At 43.6% G+C, this 18,058-nt stretch overlaps 1 protein-coding gene and 1 long non-coding RNA gene across 5 annotated transcripts in view; one reads left to right on the forward strand and one right to left on the reverse strand.

The window, feature by feature from the left end:
* GPAM (glycerol-3-phosphate acyltransferase, mitochondrial) overlaps positions 1-18,058 on the forward strand; it is a 62,315-nt gene that overhangs the window by 9,135 nt on the left and 35,122 nt on the right. Inside the window, exons 1-2 of one of the 4 annotated variants that reach the window (XM_072805332.1) lie at positions 16,577-16,711; positions 17,001-17,079. The exons of 1 other annotated variant lie outside the window; for it this stretch is intronic. The gene's annotated coding sequence lies outside the window, so the exon portion shown is untranslated. Of the gene's footprint in view, positions 1-16,576; positions 16,712-16,838; positions 16,969-17,000; positions 17,080-17,275; positions 17,420-18,058 lie in introns of those variants that run through there. 2 more of the 4 variants (XM_072805331.1, XM_072805334.1) reach the window with 2 other exon arrangements.
* LOC140620863 (uncharacterized) lies at positions 794-17,424 on the reverse strand. Its single transcript, XR_012020592.1, has 3 exons — positions 17,208-17,424; positions 4,043-4,137; positions 794-1,015 (listed from the first exon to the last, which is right to left on the reverse strand). It is a non-coding gene; the product is annotated as an uncharacterized lncRNA (long non-coding RNA).

The raw sequence follows: 18,058 nt of genomic DNA on the forward strand, positions 1-18,058 counted from the left end.
CATTTTCTTTTCTTCCCCACCCCTGAGAGAATCAGATCTGCCTGAATTGTTAACTTCATCAGCCTTGCTCTGCCATCTCTAAGAATCTACCCTTCTTATACCACATGCCCGCTCCCTGATTCCTGGTCAGGCCAATACTGATATGTCTTCTTAAAAATCTCCAACTGTCCCTTTGCCTTTCTCTTTCTCTGTCTGTCATGAATAAATAAATAAAATCTTTAAGAAAAAAAAAAGAACTCCAACTGTTTGTTTAAAGGAGAGCCCCCCATCCCAATCTCTTCTATTACCAGATTGTTTATTTGGTCCATTTTGAAGGAGTTGCCTTTCTCTAGCGAAGATAAAGATTCTCCAGATCTGGAGAATCACCAGAGATTTGCAGAGGCCATTGTTTCATGTTCGCTTCTGCATGGTGACAATAAGGAACTGAGGAAGGGGGAGCTCATGCTCTGTGACTTATCAGCGTTGCTTTTCCTCTCCTGTCAGATTCTGACCAGGGGCTAGGGCAACATGAAGAAAATGAAGTTCTTGGGGGAAAAAAATAGGTTCAGGCTCAAATCCCAGCTCTGTCACTTATTCTTTGTCTCACTTTGGGACATTTATGTTACTACTCTGAACCTCAGCTGTTGTATCTGAGAAGTCTGCAATCACTAGGGTCTCTCTGAGAATGAAATGCTAGAATACATGGATGAAATGAATGAATGAAATGTTAGAATATATAGTGCAATCCTAGTAAATATTAAGTGCTCAATAGAAATCCACTTTTATTAATACCTATCTAACCTATAGTTAAATAATAACTATAAACAATAATAAATATGACAGGTATTAGATAACAAAAAGATGGACTAGACTGGGTGAAAAGATATGTATGAGATTGACTTGTTCTGTTGGTAATGAGAAAACAGGCTCAGACAGGGGAAGGGAAGGGCACCCAGGTTAATGGCAGAGCTGGGGCAGATCTTGCATCTGTAGGTTCTCCTTCACATGATGAGTCTTCCATGCTAGGGCTGCTTTCCTGTGTTAAAGAAACAAAATATTCAATGACACTTGTAAACATGGTATGGCAGATGCTTTAGGACTCTCACCAGAGCACAGGGACCACCATGATGGGGTTTTTACAGTGAGGAACACAGATTGGACTCAACTCCACATACAGCCTGGGCAAGGAGCAGGGTAGCAGTGAGCAGATGGAAAAGTACTAAGAGGAAACAGCAAGGTTGGGGTGGGGGTGGGGGGACTCTGGCTAAACTGACCTAACAGGATTCTTCACTGAAGACAGGCTGGGGTGGTCAGACAACACCTGTGGGATGGTGGAGGCCGAGGAGCCTGATCAGATATGGGAGGTTGGGGACCTGGTGAAACTGATTTAGCAGCGTTCTCGCTAAAACTGGATTTTACAAAGAGGGGCACTGATGGGCTTAGGAGAAGATTCAGGAGAACTAACTAAAGTTTGAATTTTTGTCACTTGCCCAAACATTTAAAGCCCAAGTTTGGAAAATTGCATACAAATTGAGGAAAATGTGCCTGTTGGTTTAAGCACCACGTGCTGTTTCCACAGGCACTCTTTCTTCAGGGTAAGAGAGAAATGAATATTTGTCTAATGGGTTTCTGATGACCTAGGATTTCCTGAGAGAAAAGCCGAGCAGGAGAGGAGGCCTAGCCCCCCAGGGCACCCCAGCCACACTAGCCTGTCCTGATGCACAGCCAAGCGCTATAAAAACGACTGCCTTTGTCCTTCTACCTCCTACCTTCTCAAAGCTCAGCCCTTACCGTCTAGCCCAGGCCCAAGGGACTGGTGAGTTGATCTTTTGCTTTAATGCTGATATTCAGTCTCAAGAGCTCCTATGAATGACCATAAGCACAAATAGTGTGCCCCTTCCCAATGGGCTGGCTCAGAGCTGTGATTCATATCGAATCTTTCATCTCTTGCCAATAACTCATAAGCTTGCTTGAGAAGGAAAGACCGAAGGTTTTAGGCTCACTATTGAAAGAGGAAGAATTTTAAGAGTGGCTTGCTACACTTGGTCCTTCAATGTTGACTCTTTGGAGCTTGCTTGCAATGGGAGGTTATGTGGTTCTGTTCAGATGCTGGCATCATGTATACTTCCCATGATGCAAAATCAGGTGTAATTACACTGTGAATGGAACCTTGGTAAAAATGGAATAGCTTAATTGAATTAAACTCTACTGTACTTGTAGATGATGGCCATAATTCAGTCAATAAGTTGAATCAGTAGAGTCCTGTTTCCTACCAGGACCCTGTCTTCTATTCCACCTTTTTTTTTCTTTTAACTAAGTTAAAACTTAACTGAAAATGGCCGTCTTTCTTATCTGAAAGGGGCTCACCATGCACAGAGCACATATTTTAATTTTTTCTTTTATTCCCCTCTTTTGTTTAACCCCCTTCTGCCATAGCATATATCAAATAATGATTTAAAGAACAGGTCTGAGACTATGGCCCTTAGGCCAAATCCTGTCTACCACTTGTTTTGTAAATAAAGTTTTATGGGCACACAGAGCATCCATTTGTTTATGTATGGTCTATGCCTGTTCTCATACTGCTTCAGAGTTGCATAGTTGTGACAAGGACCATATAGCCCCCAAAGGTTTAAATGTTTACTAGCTGGCCCTTTATAGAAAAAGTGCGCTGACTCCCGATTTAGTGTATGTGTTGGAGTCAAACATGCCTAAATTCAAATCAGATCTTGGTTACTTGCTAGCTTGTAACAAGCTAGCTTTGACGTTGGAAAAGTGGCATGACCTCTCTGAAACCTAATCTGTACCATGGGGATAATAGAGAAATACGTACCTTGGAGGGTTGGTGTGAGAATTCAGTGAGATAGTATTTGTAAAAACTACAACCCTGTGCCTGGCACAGAGCAAATGCTAATCCTATGCATTCATTCCTTTAGTTCACAAATGTATATCTAGTGGTTTCTCTGTGTTAAGCTGGCAGGACGGGAGAGAGGGGTGGCCATGACAGTGATTGACATAGAAGCTCCCTGCTCTCATTATGCTTACATTCTAACAGGGAAGATGGGCAATATAAAGAAAACAAATCAAAGATTGTTATCAGATAGTGACACGTGCTATAAATAAAATAAAATAGGATAGCACAGAAGAAAGTGATGAGGCAGGGAACAGGAAGTTGCTAAATAAGCTAAGACCTAAACATAAGACTGAGTCATGTGCATATCCAGAAAAGGAATGTTCCTAACAGCAGAGACAAATAAGAAATCCCTGAGCCAGGGATGAGCTTGGGATGGTTCAAGAAGAGGGGTGGCCTTGGGGACTAGAGCTGTGATGGAGAGGAGGATAGCAGATGTCCACAGTGGTAACAGCATGTCAACACTTTTGGGCCTTGGGAAGATTTTAGAGGCAGAGGTGCAATCTGAGACCATAATGGAGCAGAAATGAGGTCCTTGGCCTCATTCTCTGACCTTTGTTGTAAATATATTATTCTTCCTCTTTGGTCTCTGGCATTTGTCGCTGTTGGAAACTGGAGATGAGGAGGGGCCTAAGGAGCCCAGGTCAAAGTGGAAGCTTTTGGTTGTGGCAAGCCCATCCCACCACCTGGCTGATCCCAGCCACCTCACTTGGGCTTTTCTCCTCACAGTACCCCTGACTCACCCAAAAGATCTTTTGGCTGATGCCATTACCTCTTTGAAATCTTTCTTATCAGGAGCCTTTAATGCTTCTCCAGGCAGAGCACTTAAGGTGAAAACCAGTTAATGTAATCTTAAAACACTCTAATAAATTTCCAGCAACATAAGACAACCAGATAATCATTTTGTCCCTAGGGTCTCTCAGAATTCACAGCCCAGTTCTCATAATTAGCATTTCTTTTGTGTCTGAATCATTGAACAGGCGTGAAGAGCCCCAGTGATAATATTTTGCCTGTTGGAGGTTTTAAAGAAAGCCATAGATATAATCAGTTATTCAAACTGCCTCTAGAGTTGCTAATAATAACAGCCACGCAGTTTCAAAGCCCTGCTGCATACTTAGCTTACTTAAATACAAAGTCTACCTTTAGTTTACCTACCTTTATCCATTTTGGAAGACTCCTCCTCTTCTTCATTCTTCTTCTTCATCTTCTTCATCATCATCAAAATCCTTTATTGGAAAGTACTTGCCTGGCTAATAGTAATTAATACTTCCTTTACAATGTGCAAATGTGTATTTCTGTCTCATCTTGCTTTAGATATTGTTAAAAGAACAAGATCCCAAATGCGGCTGTCTTCCAAGCCATGCTTTCAAACACTGCTTCTTAATCTGGGGTCCATGAATGACCTCTGGGGAGTGGGGGTGATGAACCCCCTGAAACCAAATGCACACTTTTACATGTACTTTTCCCCCCCCTCAGGAGAGAGTCTAGAGTTTCATCAGATTCTCAAAGTGTTCCCCTCACTCCAAGAAATTAGGAACTACTGCTTTCAAGATTTTAGTGACATAATCCATAGTGTAGTCATTGAAGGAAAACTCTATTTGTAATTGGAAAAGAGAGGTTGTTGGGGTTGGAGCTGGGGAAGCCTGGGATTCTGAACTACCACACTGATTGATTATGAACCTGGATCAAATGAAGCCTCCTGGACTAGACATTTCCCAAGAAACTCTTATGATAATTGCAAACATTATATTTTGCTTGCTATACAACAGACACTGTCCATTAATGCCTTACATATTTTAACTCTTAATCTTCACAACTCCCATATGAAGCAGATACTATTACTAGTTTTGTTGTATAGATGAGGAAAATGAGACATAGAGAGACTAAAACCATAGATTTAGTTTGTATTTAATATTCCAAGATCCTTCATGGTTCTGGGTCATGTAGTTTGTCAAGCTGTAGTTGGTAGTTGAGAATAATTACCATTTCAGATGTGTCTGAATGGTAGTCATGTTGTAATCTTCAAGCACATGCCTAATTAATAATAGGATTCCTGTACGTGCCACTTCTGGTTTTGTGAATAAGAGCAGATTGCAGGTCATGTGCAGAGGAGAGGCAGCTACTACTCTTTTAATTAGGATTTGTCTAAGCATCACTGTGTTTATAAAATGGGGTTACTAACTATGTAGATAATTTTATTGTTATTATCACTACTAAAAAATTCAGGTCATGTACCTAAGGCATGCCATGACCCTATAGAGCTTTAAGTTGACTAAGCCTTATCTCTGGGAGGTTAAAATTTCATTCATTCCAGGATTTGATTAATTTATGGGGCTTTAGATATAATTCATCTGTTACCTAGATTATATTTTTCAACAATTAATGATCAGGTGACCTAGAATTTATGGACTATCTTCTAAAAACATTATTTATAATTAAGGTAGAGAAAACCAACATTGTGAATATTAAGGGTTTGTTTAAACCCTTCTGTGACCTATAGTGGTTCTTAGTAATTCTACAATTCATGGATGCATGCTAAATCTACATATGTGTGCCAGTGATTTATGGAGGTAAAGTAGGAACACTGGACCAGAACCAACAGCCTTTGGAAAAAGTAACTATAAAATAATTTGATAAAGGGGAAAGCTGTTTAGCCATATCCTAACAGAATTGGAGGTACAGAGGAATGGGTGAGGTGTAAGTCACCCTGAGTGAAGGGTCAAACTCATTGACCTGTGCAATCATCGGTATAACCAAATGGGGCTACCAGAGGGATTGTACCTTGTGACTCTGGATTATGGAAAGCCTATTAAACAATTTCTTACTTTCATGTTGGAGATCATCCTTGTAATCCATTTCAAATATTTTATGGAATAATATGATGACGACCATCAGGAAAGATTTGGTAAAAATCACGGCTAATCATTAATACTATGCTTGTTCCAGTTTTGCTTTATAGCAGGTTATTTAGAAAATTGAAAACTGTGTTGATAACAATCTTTGTAAACCTTTCATTTGGGGAAATCTGTAAGTTAAAAGCTAAAGACAGTTTAAGGAGTATGTTTAGAACATCCAAGAGAATACATTTTCTAAAAGAAAATCTTGGAGCTTCTATGTCTCCAAAAGTAATACGACTAGATGTCTTTAAAAGTATTCTAAAGCTTACTTTGATCTCATTAGAATTCAATGTAGTTCTGCTTCTCTTTGTCCTCTTCATGAAAACTTTTTTCCTTTTAGACAAAAACTGATTCTAAGGAGGAAATAAAAGTAAGTCTATCTCCAGCCACGTCTAGCTATCAAGTATTTTCAAATTCCTTCCTTCAAGTGTCCTGGGCACATGTGTGTTTGCCTCCCAGCCTCTGCTTTGCCTTGTTCTCAATTGCAGATACTCATCCATGGTAGACCATCACCCATTGTGTTACTGGGCACCACTGGAGAACTGGGACCCTATTCTCCTTGGTATTTATGTTGTTCCCTCTCCTCGGACCCAGGGAGTGGGAGTGGGAGTGGGGGGGGTGGGGAGCATCAGTAATCTGCTTCCTACTTCTCTGCCAAGCTGGATACATGCTTCTCAAGACCCATGGAGTCCTGAGCCCCTAAAACTCTATGGTTCATGTATTGCTCCTTGAATGCTTCCACTCTTAAAGTTATACTTGTCTGTGACTATTAATAATTATAATAGCCACTTACACTCTCCTTTATTAAATAATTTATCCCATCTTAGACACTCAACAAACATCTGGAACATCTATTTTGTGCAAGACATTGTTAGGTACTAGGAAATAAAGAAGGAAATGAGAGAGGTCAAGAATTTAAGAGGGACAGGTAGATGTTAAATGACTAGTTTTATAGTGGAGTCTTTAATTATAATTATGATAGGTCCCATGGGGAAGAAGCACATGACAAGGGGTCTGACAGTCTGAGATCCATGAAGATTGTCATGAGGAGGTGGGAACTGAGCTGTGTTATGAGGCATGAACTGTAGAGAAAAAAGGGGGTTGTGGTGGGGGCCACTGCCAGCAGAGGAAGCAGTATGTGCAAGAGAAGAGCAGAGCCATCTTTTGTAAGGAAATGAAAGCAAGCCAGTGTGGACAAAGTCAGACAGAAAGAGCAAGTGGGAGGAGATGAGGGTGGTAAGGCTGGCAAGTGTTAGCTGGGCCAGGGCTTAGAGGCCATGTTGAAGAATTTTTCTTAAAGTCTCTGTCCTAAAAGTCCAAAGCCTCTGTCCTTAAACTGCAAGAACAATAGAAAGGATTTTAATCACTCGTAGTGGGGATCAGGCGGAGAAATGCAGTGTTTGAAATGCTCGGTGTTGCACACTCTGGCTGATGTGTGGGATGTTTGGGAAAGTGGTGGGTGGGAAGCTGACGACCAAGCAGGAGTCTTGGTAGTAAGTTTTGTGCTTCCCAGGGAACATGGTGATGGCCTGCATTAGGATAGTGCAGGTAGAGAGGAGGCAAATGGATGATGGGTTTAAAGCTATTTAGAAGGTTAAATTGCTAGAAGTTGGTGTTGGATTGGATGCAGGAAGAGGTTAAGAATGACTCCTAGGTTCCTGGTGTGCTGGGAGAGTAGGGAATAAGAATAAAGGAGGGCCTTGAGCCAAAAAAAGTTGCCAAGAAAAAGCACCTAGGTAGGGAGAAAGAAATCCAGGAGAGCATGGGGTTGTGAAAGCCAAGGGAAGGCCTTGCTCCTTCCACTAGAATTTGAAGTTGCTCAGCAACCCCTCAGTATCTGATAATCTGACATCAGGTTGTGTAATAGTAGACGGGCTCTGGATAAGTCTGGGCACTCACAATCTAGTCCACATTCAGATCCTTCTTCCGGAAGACAAGATGCCTTGTTTCCAGGTAGCATCTCAACTCCAGAAACCACCTTTGACAATACCTTTCAGGAGCCAACAGTGATTTTCAGACAAGTGACCCTAAGCAATATGTAGGAACAAAACTATATGTCTTCAGAAATGCAAACTTTTATGATGTCCTATAGGATAGTCTGGCTTGTCAGAAGCTCCAAAATATTTTCATTCCAGATTGGGAATTTTGTTTTATTCATCCCAACCAGAAGTTTCACTGAGGTTGTTCTGAAGGTCATTAGGGTTGTTCATAAATATTTATCTTGTTTGTGGCACATAGTAGGATTATATTTCTTCAGCCACTTGCTTTATATAAGGCTTTAACTAATGCAATGGGAACACAAGCAATGTATGGATTAAGAGCCATTGCATGGTTTATACTCTGTTCTTGGCCTCAGCAAAAAAGGAAGTCTGTATCAACAAGGAGCCTCCATCAGTGACTTTTATGAGCAGAGCTTCTATAATAAGCTGTAGTTTACATGTAGCATAGGTAAAAAAAATAAACTTTGTAATCTTAAGGCTCTGAAACATTTGTTACTGAATCATAACCTAGCCCATCCTGACTGATACAGAGACACCCTTTCTAGAACAAAGTAACCCTAAGAGTTCATATGAGTTCCAGAGACTTGATGACAAATTCTTTGCCAGGATTTAAGCTCAGAGAATTTGGATCTCTCTTTTCTCTCCAAAAGTCTCTGCAAAAGGAGACTACTAACACTCATAATAATAGCTACTATTTAGTAAATCTTAACCATGTGGCAGGTGCTATGCTAATTATCTTGCACACATTATTCCATATAATCTCAAAATAACCCAAAAAGGTAGTGGACATGACCAAATCCACTTTGAAAATGAGAGGCTCAGTGAAGTTAAATATCTTGCCCAGGGTCACACAGCTGGTGAATGGCAGAACCAAGATTGGAACCCAGGATGCCTGGCCCCAAAGTCCTTGCAGAGTTCTCAGACATTCTGCTAGAAGGAATCAGGGTTGGTTCACTGATGTCCTCACTCAGCTCAGTTCTTAAGCCAACCCCATCTGAGTATCTTATCTTTATAGAGTGGGATTTAACGTTACAATATGCTTTTCAGACCTGGGACCTGTCCTCTCTAACTACCAGGCTCTCATCTAAGCTGGCTGAAAATGTATGTTATGTGTTTGTTCTCTAGAATCAAATAGATCTGAATTCAAATTGAGGTTCTTCCAGGTACTGGATTCACCTAACCTTTCCACATGCCTCGGTTTCTCCATTTGAAAAATGAGGGTAATAATTATTCCTGGCTCATGGGGCTGTGAGGAAGATGGGAACCTTGTTTTTCTGTTTGCTCTCAGATCCATTCTTCATCCTTCTCTGCTCTACTTTATGTCTGGGAGAGGAGTGGTTCCTGCAAACTCATTCCTTAAGCTTCTTTACAGTTTGCTTCAACCAATAGGAGGGGCTTTCAGGTGGAGGGAGGGCAGAAAGTGTCCCTCCCTTTGCCAGATGGCACCTCCAGCAGTGGCAGCTCTGTGATTTTGGGTCCTCCTAAGCAGCCCCTCTCTCCTTGGTCCCAGATGTTGCTGGCTCCCAGTTCTGTTAATATCTTACTTCGTTGCTCCAGTCCTAGAGTCCTGATCTGTTGTTGCTAATCTCTGGGCTGCCTCACAGTCCCCTTTTGCTCTTTTAGCTCTCCCAAGACCTTTCTAAGAAGTTTAGGAAAATCACACTTCCGGTGGTCCAGCACAGGCTCTTTTCCAGATTGTGTCATGGCTGATACAGAGGATTGCTGGAGATAATGCCTATGGATTCCTTAGAGTAGTGCTTGGCACATAAAAAGTGCCCAACCAATGGTACCTTACAAAATGTGCTTTCCTCTTACCTAGATTCTTTGCAGCCAGTTTGCCCCAGGCAGGCCCCAGCCTGCATCACAGCTCCTGAGTCATGGCCTCTTCCTTCCACGTTGGCCAGGTCCACAAACCCAGGATTCTGTTTGGATTCATCCTTCTAAGGGGCCTGTGAATTCCTCCATGATATTTTAAACACATCTCACAATGTTATTTTTAGTTTTCAAAAGTTCTTACTATGACTTAAAAAGCCCTGCTTTATCTGGCCCTTCTGGCCTTCCAACACCTCCCCCTGCCACTTTCTCACTTGTCCAACTCCTGCCCACACTGCTCACTTGTGTATGCCAGCTCTGTCTTCCCACAGGGCTTTGGCACACGTAGTCCCCCCTTCTTGGAAAGGTCTTCTCTGGGCTCTTATCAGATGAGGTCCTTTTTTTTTTTTTTTTTTTTCCAGAAAAACCAATGTTTATTTATTTATTTATTTATTTTTTATTTTTTATTTTTGAAAACCAATGTTTTATTTCTAAAGCTACCTAGCGGGTGCCAATGGCAGGTCACCTGCCACACACGCACCAGGTTGTCGGTGTAGCCAGCAAACAGAGTCTGGCCATCAGCAGACCAGGCCAGAGAGGTACACTGGGGTGGCTCTGCCTTGCGGCTGGTACTGATAACTTCTTGCTTTAGTTCATCTACAATGATCTTGCCTTCCAAGTCCCAGATCTTGATGCTGGGGCCCGTGGCAGCACATAGCCAGTATCGGTTAGGACCACAGCCTTGGGGTTGCTGCCCCTTCGGCAGAGAGGCCCTCCCTGACCACCTTCTTTAATGCTGGTCACCTCTTTTGTCCTCTGTGACAGAGGCTGTTTGGTTCTTCATTGTCCTTTCCATAACTTGTTTCCCTCCCAACCTGCCAGAGGCCATTAGACTATTAACCTCACAAGGGCAGGTTCTACGTGTGACCTCCCTAGATCTTCATCTTGTATCCTCAGTGACTAAAAAGACTGGCACAAAAGGGGCTCTCAGTACGTTATGAAAGAAAGAATTTTGAAATAATTTCCTGTTGCGGATCCGTAGAAGTCCAATAGTGATCATTTTGGGGATTCCCCTCTTCTCCCTTATCCTGGCACTTGGGTAGTGCTGACAGCCTGACAGCCAGTTTCCTTCACGATTGTTCCATGCCCAGGCCCCAAGTGGTAGGTGAAGCTCCCTTCTCTCTACAACACATTTGGCTACTGGGATCTTCACTGAGGCTCTCAAGAATCTAGACTTCCAATCCTTTGGGTCCTCCCATAGTGACCCTCCTTCTGCAGACTGGCCACCTCCATGGCCTTGCATGAAGCAATCTTATATGGAATCCAGGACCAGCACCCTCAACATTTAGCCCCTTCTCAGTGCTTGGGCCATGCTGGTCCCTGTCCCCTTCTCAGACAATCTCTTCTCACACAGCCCAGCTTGATTCTACAAGACAAACAAAAGACCCATTCAGGTTTTGTCTTCTTGGTTACCAACCCAATCAATAGTTTTTCATTTTTTGACTTTCAGTAATAAAAAGGCAGTGAATTGCAATTACTCAGCCTCCCTTAAAAGCTTGGGGAATCTTGAGACCTAAACCAAAGAGCCTGGCTACACTCCTGGGAGAAAGGGAAAAAAATACCTTCCATTTCTTAGGAATGAACTAACAGCTATAAAATCAATCAATCAATCAAACCAAACCTCGATTTACGAGCTAATTTCTTAATTACCCTGCTCCACGAGTTATCTGATCCAGTGCCCCAGATCCCTTCTGGAACTGATGCACAGCTAATGGCTGAAAGACAGTCCAGAACCCCACCTAGTTCCTGCTGGCCTGCCTTCTTGGGGGTAGGAGGCAGGGGACTGAGTATTATCAGGTAGCCCATCCTGTAGGAGATGGCAAGGCAGTTCTCCCAGAAGCCTGCCTGCATCCTGTTTAGATTATTGGAATTTATTTATAGCTTCATTACTAATAAATCAGTTTTGAGTAGAATTGAAGTCCTTATTCTGCCACAAATGTCATAAAAATGAGTCAGAGGTGTTCCATTCTCTTCTGGCCTAACGTACTTTCTAAATGACATGCTCTAAGGCCACTTTCATTGCCATAAACCCCAGCAAGATACACTGGTAGGGATTACTTCATAGCTCCTTTTTTTTTCTTTTCTCCCTACATATTTGAGTCTTTCTAGTGGCTAGAATTGTGCTCAAGATTAAACATGAGTCAGGAATGCACTTGCGTGTGAGTAACAGACAACAAGATTTACGGGATTAAACCAATAGAGATTTAACAAAACTCCAGTGATGTGTGGCTGGTGGTGTTGGGTTTGTCACAGAACAAATGGGGAATATAGTGAAAAAGAAGTAGTGTCAGCTGCCTGTTCCCTTTTACTAAGAAAGAAAACCTTCTCTGGAAATCCTTGATTTGATTTTCTCTTAGGTCACATTGCCCAGAACTGAGTCACATGACCATCTTGTCTATAGTTTGTCTTGTTTTTGAAACATATATATATGTTATATTTTATTATATATATTTCATATATATATATGGTAAAGAATTCTAGATTGACAGTTTTTTCTTTGAGTATTTTAAAGATGCTGCTTCCCTGACTTCTTGTTTGCAAATTTCTGATGAGAAATCTGCTGTCATTTTATCTTCCTTCCTTTGCATAATGATGTATCTTTTTCTCTCTGCTTTTAAGATTTTCATTTTATCACTGGTTCTAAGCAATTTAATTATGATGTTCCTTGGTATAGTGCTCTTCATATTTCTATTAGGAGTTTGTTGAGCTTCTTGGATTTGTGAGTTTATAGTTTTTATCAAATTTGGGAAGTTTTCAGCTACTATTTCTTCAACTTTTTTTTTCCTGTCCTCCCTTGACTCCTCCTCATTCCCATATTTCTCCTGTCCTTCAGGGACTCCAGTTATCTGTATGTTAAGCTCATTGATACCCTATTTGTGTATATTTTAAGGCTTTTTATTCCCTGTATTTCATTTTGGATAGTTTCTACTGCAATGTTTTCAGGTTCTTTAACCTCTTTTTTTTTTCCCCCCCAGTAATGTCTAATCTGCTCTTCATCCCAAAGACATGTAGTGGTGTGTGTGCTAAAAATCCCAGACAATGTTTTTATGATTCCTAGGTATTTGCTTTGGGGCTTTTCAAAGATTTTCCATATTTCTACTTCCTTGGCCATATAGAATGCGGTTATTATTATTTTTTAGTGTCCTATGCTACTAATTCTATAATTTCTGTGACTCCATTGATTTAGTTTTCTTTTTATTTATTTATTTAGTATGTTTTTATTGGAGTTTGATTTCCCAACATATAGCAAAATACCCAGTGCTCATCCTGTCAAGTGCCCCCCCCCCCAGGGCCCATCACTCAGTTATTTTTCTTTTTAAAAATTTGAGAGAGATGGAGAGAGAGAGAGAGAGAGAGAGAGAGAATGGAGGGGGGAGGGGCAGAGAGAGAGGGACAAGCAGACTCCCTGCTGAGCCAGGATCCCATTGTGGGGTTCCATCCCAGGACTCCTGGGATCACGACCTGACCCAAAGGCAGGGGCTTAATTGACTGAGCCACCCAGGGACCCCTCTAAGACTGTTTCAATTGATTGATTTTTCTCCTTATATGGACCATTTTTTCCTACTTTTTTTTTTGTATGCCTGATCATTTTTGATTAGATGCCAGACATTGTGCATTTTACCTTGTTGGATACTGGATATTTCTGATTTCCTATAAGTACTGTTGTGCTCTGTTTTGGGACACTTTGTTCTTGGATACAGTTCAATCCTTTTGGGGCAGGCTTTTAAGATTTGTTTGGTAGGACCAGAGTAGCATTTACTCTGTCACTGTTTTTACCTCACTACTGAGACAAGACCTATTGAGCCATGAATTTTTTTAAAAGATTTTATTTATTTATTCATGAAAGAGAGAGAGAGAGAGGCAGAGACACAGGCAGAGAGAGAAGGAGGCTCGATGCAGGAAGCCCGATGTGGGACTCGATCCCGGGTCTCCAGGATCACGCCCTGGGCTGAAGGCAGTGCTAAACCACCGAGCCACCTGGGCTGCCCATAAGCCATGAATTATGAGGTTTCTGATCTGGGTCCCAGGCTCAGGTCCTCTTCCTTGTCCTGTATGATCACTGGGTATCTCTCCACTCTGATTTGTGGGAACAGAAACAATTCCCTGCCCTGTGCAAGCTTTGGTGATTGTTCTCTCTATCTAGGTGGCTCTTACTCTGGGGTAGCTTACACTCACGTGCTAAACAGTTGGAAGACTGGAGCAAGATCTTCTGTGGGTCTCCAGAGCTCCCCATTTCACCGTATAGTTCTCTTCTCTCCAGCACTCTACTCCCGGCTCCCATTGTCTCAGCTTTCCCGATCTCCCAGTTCTATCTCCTCAACTAAAGGAGACTGTCTAGGTCTTCCTGGCTTCCCTTCTCTGTACTGCTACCTGGCAGCTCTCTTAGGCAGTAAGCAGAGGTAGTCAGAGTGCTCACTGCATGCATCTGCTCTCCCTTATTGACCACTGTTCTGCACTGCTGCTTAATTAATTAATTAATTAATTAAGTTGTTTTAGTAGGAGAGTAAATTTAGTCAATGTTGCTCCATCCTGGCTGGCCAGACTGGATTATATAAATTATTATTGTTCTGTTGATAAAACATATTGTTATGACAACTGTTTTTAAAAACAATTCTCATTATGTAACCTGAAATACTTGTACTGCAATCCACATCTCCTACAAGTACAGGATATTCTTGTGCAATGGGTGTTACAGAAGAGTTGCCTACAAATAAACTCTGTGTAAATTAATCTGATTTTCCCCTCTGGATTCCATTTTCATTCCTGCAATGCTCTCTGTACTTAATTTCTCATCACTTTCTCTTTAGTAGTGACTTCAAACCCTGAGACTGTCCTCTGTTTTCTCCTCTCCTTGTTTCTTTCTCTTTTTGGTCAGGGACCAGTAGTCTTTTTTTTTTTTTAAGATTTTATTTATTTATTCATAGAGACACACACACACACACACAGAGAGAGAGAGAGAGAGAGAGAGGCAGAGACACAGGCAGAGGGAGAAGCAGGCTCCAAGCAGGGAGCCCGATGTGGGACTCAATCCTGGGTCTCCAGGATCGTGCCCTGGGCTGAAGGCAGCGCTAAACCGCTGAGCCACCTGGGCTACCCAGGGACCAGTAATCTATACACAAAATGTCATGATGTTTTGGGACTAGAATTCATCGTATTCTCATCAATACAGTCCTTGAGTACTTAGGTGTGTGCTTGGAGTTAAGGGGTATGTTGGGTTGAATAAAGGCAGGGTCTTTGGCTTTAAGCAGCTCAATCTTTTTTTTTTTTTTTTTTAGTTCTCCTACAGTTTGGATTGGTTTAAAAGGATATCTCTCCATTTTGAGATGGATTTAGGAATAGAAGCAGAAAGTTCAAGAAAAGGAATTCTTGTTTTTCTTCTTGCTCCACAGCTTCAACAGTATTTATTGAGTGTTTGCAATAACAAAGTGTTGTTGTTATTACCTAAGAGACTGAGACAAATTACTGACATTGATAAATTCATAATCTTTTGGAAGAACGACACATATTGATAAAGACCGAAGGTGTGGCACCACAGTAAATCTGAGATTTCACAGAAGGGTGTGATTACTGAGGGCTGGAGAGATAAGGGAAGGCTTGGAGATCTAGTTCAGGGAAGAACTATAGAATTTAGGAAAAAGCGGTGTGACCATGAGAGTATGGAAGCCCATGGCTTGACTAGGGACTAGAGAGGTTGAAGTGGGAGCTCCTCCTGGAAAACAGTGGGGGAAAATAGAGCTCTACCAGTGGAGGCCTTATGTGCCAGGCTCAGGCATTTGGACTGTGGAGAGCTCTGGATGGTGTTTGATGGGAGGACATGGAAGATGTGTTTCCAAGAGCCCGTTAGGGTTAATGTGCACAGAGGAGGTGAGGACTGGTGGCAGAGGTGTGAGAGCAGGAATTTATACCGTCTTAATTATGTCTGTATTCCCATGTGTTGGTTCAAACTTAATGCTTGTTGCTAAGGTGCGTGTAAAAGGTTGTCTTTTGCTTTCCAAATTGCTAATATTCTTCATAACCATCGGCCTCGCCAACGGCATGACAAATACCGTGAAAGCACTTCTTCGTGCCGCAGGAAGAACTAAAGGTTGGCCAATTTAGACTCCGGCTCTTTCAAAGCCTTATTTCTTTTTCATCTCATTTTATTCCATTGCTTGAGTCCATTCCACTGTGACTCAGCCACTGTCCCAGAAATTACACAACCGGGTCGTTCCCAAACCCCACCTCCCCCAAGCCTGACGACTTGGGTATACACTTCGAAACCTTACGAAGAGTGAAGTAAGTCCATCGGAGAACGACAAACATGATATGGTCTCATTCATTTGGGGAATTAAGTAATAGTTAAAGGGAATAAAGGGGAAAGGAGAGAAAATGAGTGGGAAATATCAGAGAGGGAGACAGAACATGAGAGGCTCCTAACTCTGGGAAACGAACAAGGGGTGGTGGAAGGGAGGTGGGGTGACTGGGTGACGGGCACTGAGGGGGGCACCTGATGGGATGAGCACTGGGTGTTACGCTCTATGTTGGCAATTTGAACTCCAATAAAATATAACTTAAAAAAAAAAAAGAGACCTCACGAAGGCTGACCGCACAGGCCTACGGGACCCCCAGAGGCCCGGCGAGGGCTGCCGGCAGGGCCGCGGCAGGTGCAGACCTCCAGCTGGGCAGAAGGGATACAATGTAGCCCTCGGCGCACGTGCACCAGCGCGCAGGCGCGCGCCACACGCTCACGTGACTCAGCGCCTAGGCGGAGTGAGCGTCGGGTTAGGCGCCCCCGCCGCAGCCTTGGCCCCGCCGGGCCCCTGCGCGCACGCTCGGCGCCGTCGGCACGCGGAGCCCGGGCGCCCCCCGCCCCCCCCCCCCCCCGCCCGGGGCCGGCCGCGCTCACTCGCGGGCGCCCGTTGCGTCATCCCGCCGCGACGTTGCAGCAGCGCCGGCGGAGGCTTGAAGTGCCGGCAGCCGCGGGAGCCCGAGCCGGAGCGGGCGGAGCCGCCGGGCGTGCCCGCGAGGACCAGCGCGGCTGCGGGAGGCTGCTGGGGCCCGGGGCGCCGCGACAGGTGCGTCGTCGCCCTCCCCGCAGCTCCAGGGGCCCCTCTGACAAGTGGGCCCGGCTCGTGCCGCCCGGGGGTCGGGGGCCTGGGCTGCGGCGGGCGCCCCTGGGGCGGAGGGAGGCTCCCGGGGATGGAGCAGCCTGCGCGCCGGAGAAAGTCGTGGGGGCTCGGGCAGCCCCAGGACCCAGGACGGGGGGCGGGGGGCCGCGCGCCGTGTAAGGCGCATTGTGAGTACCGTCCAGCCCTCCCAGCAACTCCAGGAGGTAAGAGCTGTCATCTTGTGCCCATTTTCCAGATGGGGAAACCAAGGCATAGAAGTTACCCAACTTGTTCAAAGTCACACATGTGATCAGCAGTGGGGGATTCGAACTCGGGTATGTTGTGCTTCAGAGCTGACCCTCCTCTCTCTTTCTCTCTCTGTTCTTTTCAAAACCCAGAGCGGGTTCCTCCCCCGCCCCCCCCCCCCCCAGGGTCTGGCGCCCCCAGATTCTGTTTTACTGACCTTGGATAAACGCCGTAGGGAGGGAGGAGCGTAGCGTGACTTCCTATTGGCACAAGACTCCTTCTCCCCCCCAACTACTCTCCCATCCCTGGGGCCAGCAGCGACTTTTCTGGGGCGGCAGTGGGGCTCCCCCTGTTGTAGCCACGTCCTGCATCCTGCAAGTGAAACTAATAGCTGCTTTTTTTCAGAAGCGTGAAAGCTTTCTGGGCCAGGTGCGTAGCTTTACTGTTCTCTCATCTGGCCAATTAGGCTAGGTTGATGCGTTACATTGTTAAGGACGTACCGGGTGGTTGGTTGTGGCGAGGATACTAGTTACCGCAGCAAACCCATCTGGGGAGTGACACTGTTACCCTGGACGTGACCTCTCAGAGTTTTAAGGGAATAATTTAAGGACTGGTGAGAAATAGCCGAGAGTTTAGGCAATTTGAGAATTCTGTTAGGGAGTTTTTGTATTTTAGGTTAATCTCTGTTTTCTTTGGCAGCTCACTGTTCATCAACATTTTCCCTTAGGGTACGAAAAGGCTTATTGAAAAGGGGGAAAGCTTTTAAATCAGGTTATTTCAAGACAGTGTTGGTTTTGACTTAGAGCCCTGTAGGTGTATTAAAAGTGCAAATATTGCATTTAAGGCAAAACAAGAAAACTGGCTGCTTAATTCAAGCGGGAAACTTGAGAGTATGTAAGACCAAAAATTCCCAGCACATAATTTTAAAAAAGTACTTGTGTGCATACACATAACTTTTATTTAATTAAATAAGCACATGCCTTCATCCTTCCAGAATTCTTGGTCACCTACCTGAAATAAGCTGTTATTTACCCTTGCACATTCATGGCTATTTTTTTTTTTTTCAGG

This window comes from Canis lupus, chromosome 29 (assembly GCF_048164855.1).
Source record: "Canis lupus baileyi chromosome 29, mCanLup2.hap1, whole genome shotgun sequence".
Taxonomy (NCBI): domain Eukaryota; kingdom Metazoa; phylum Chordata; class Mammalia; order Carnivora; family Canidae; genus Canis; species Canis lupus.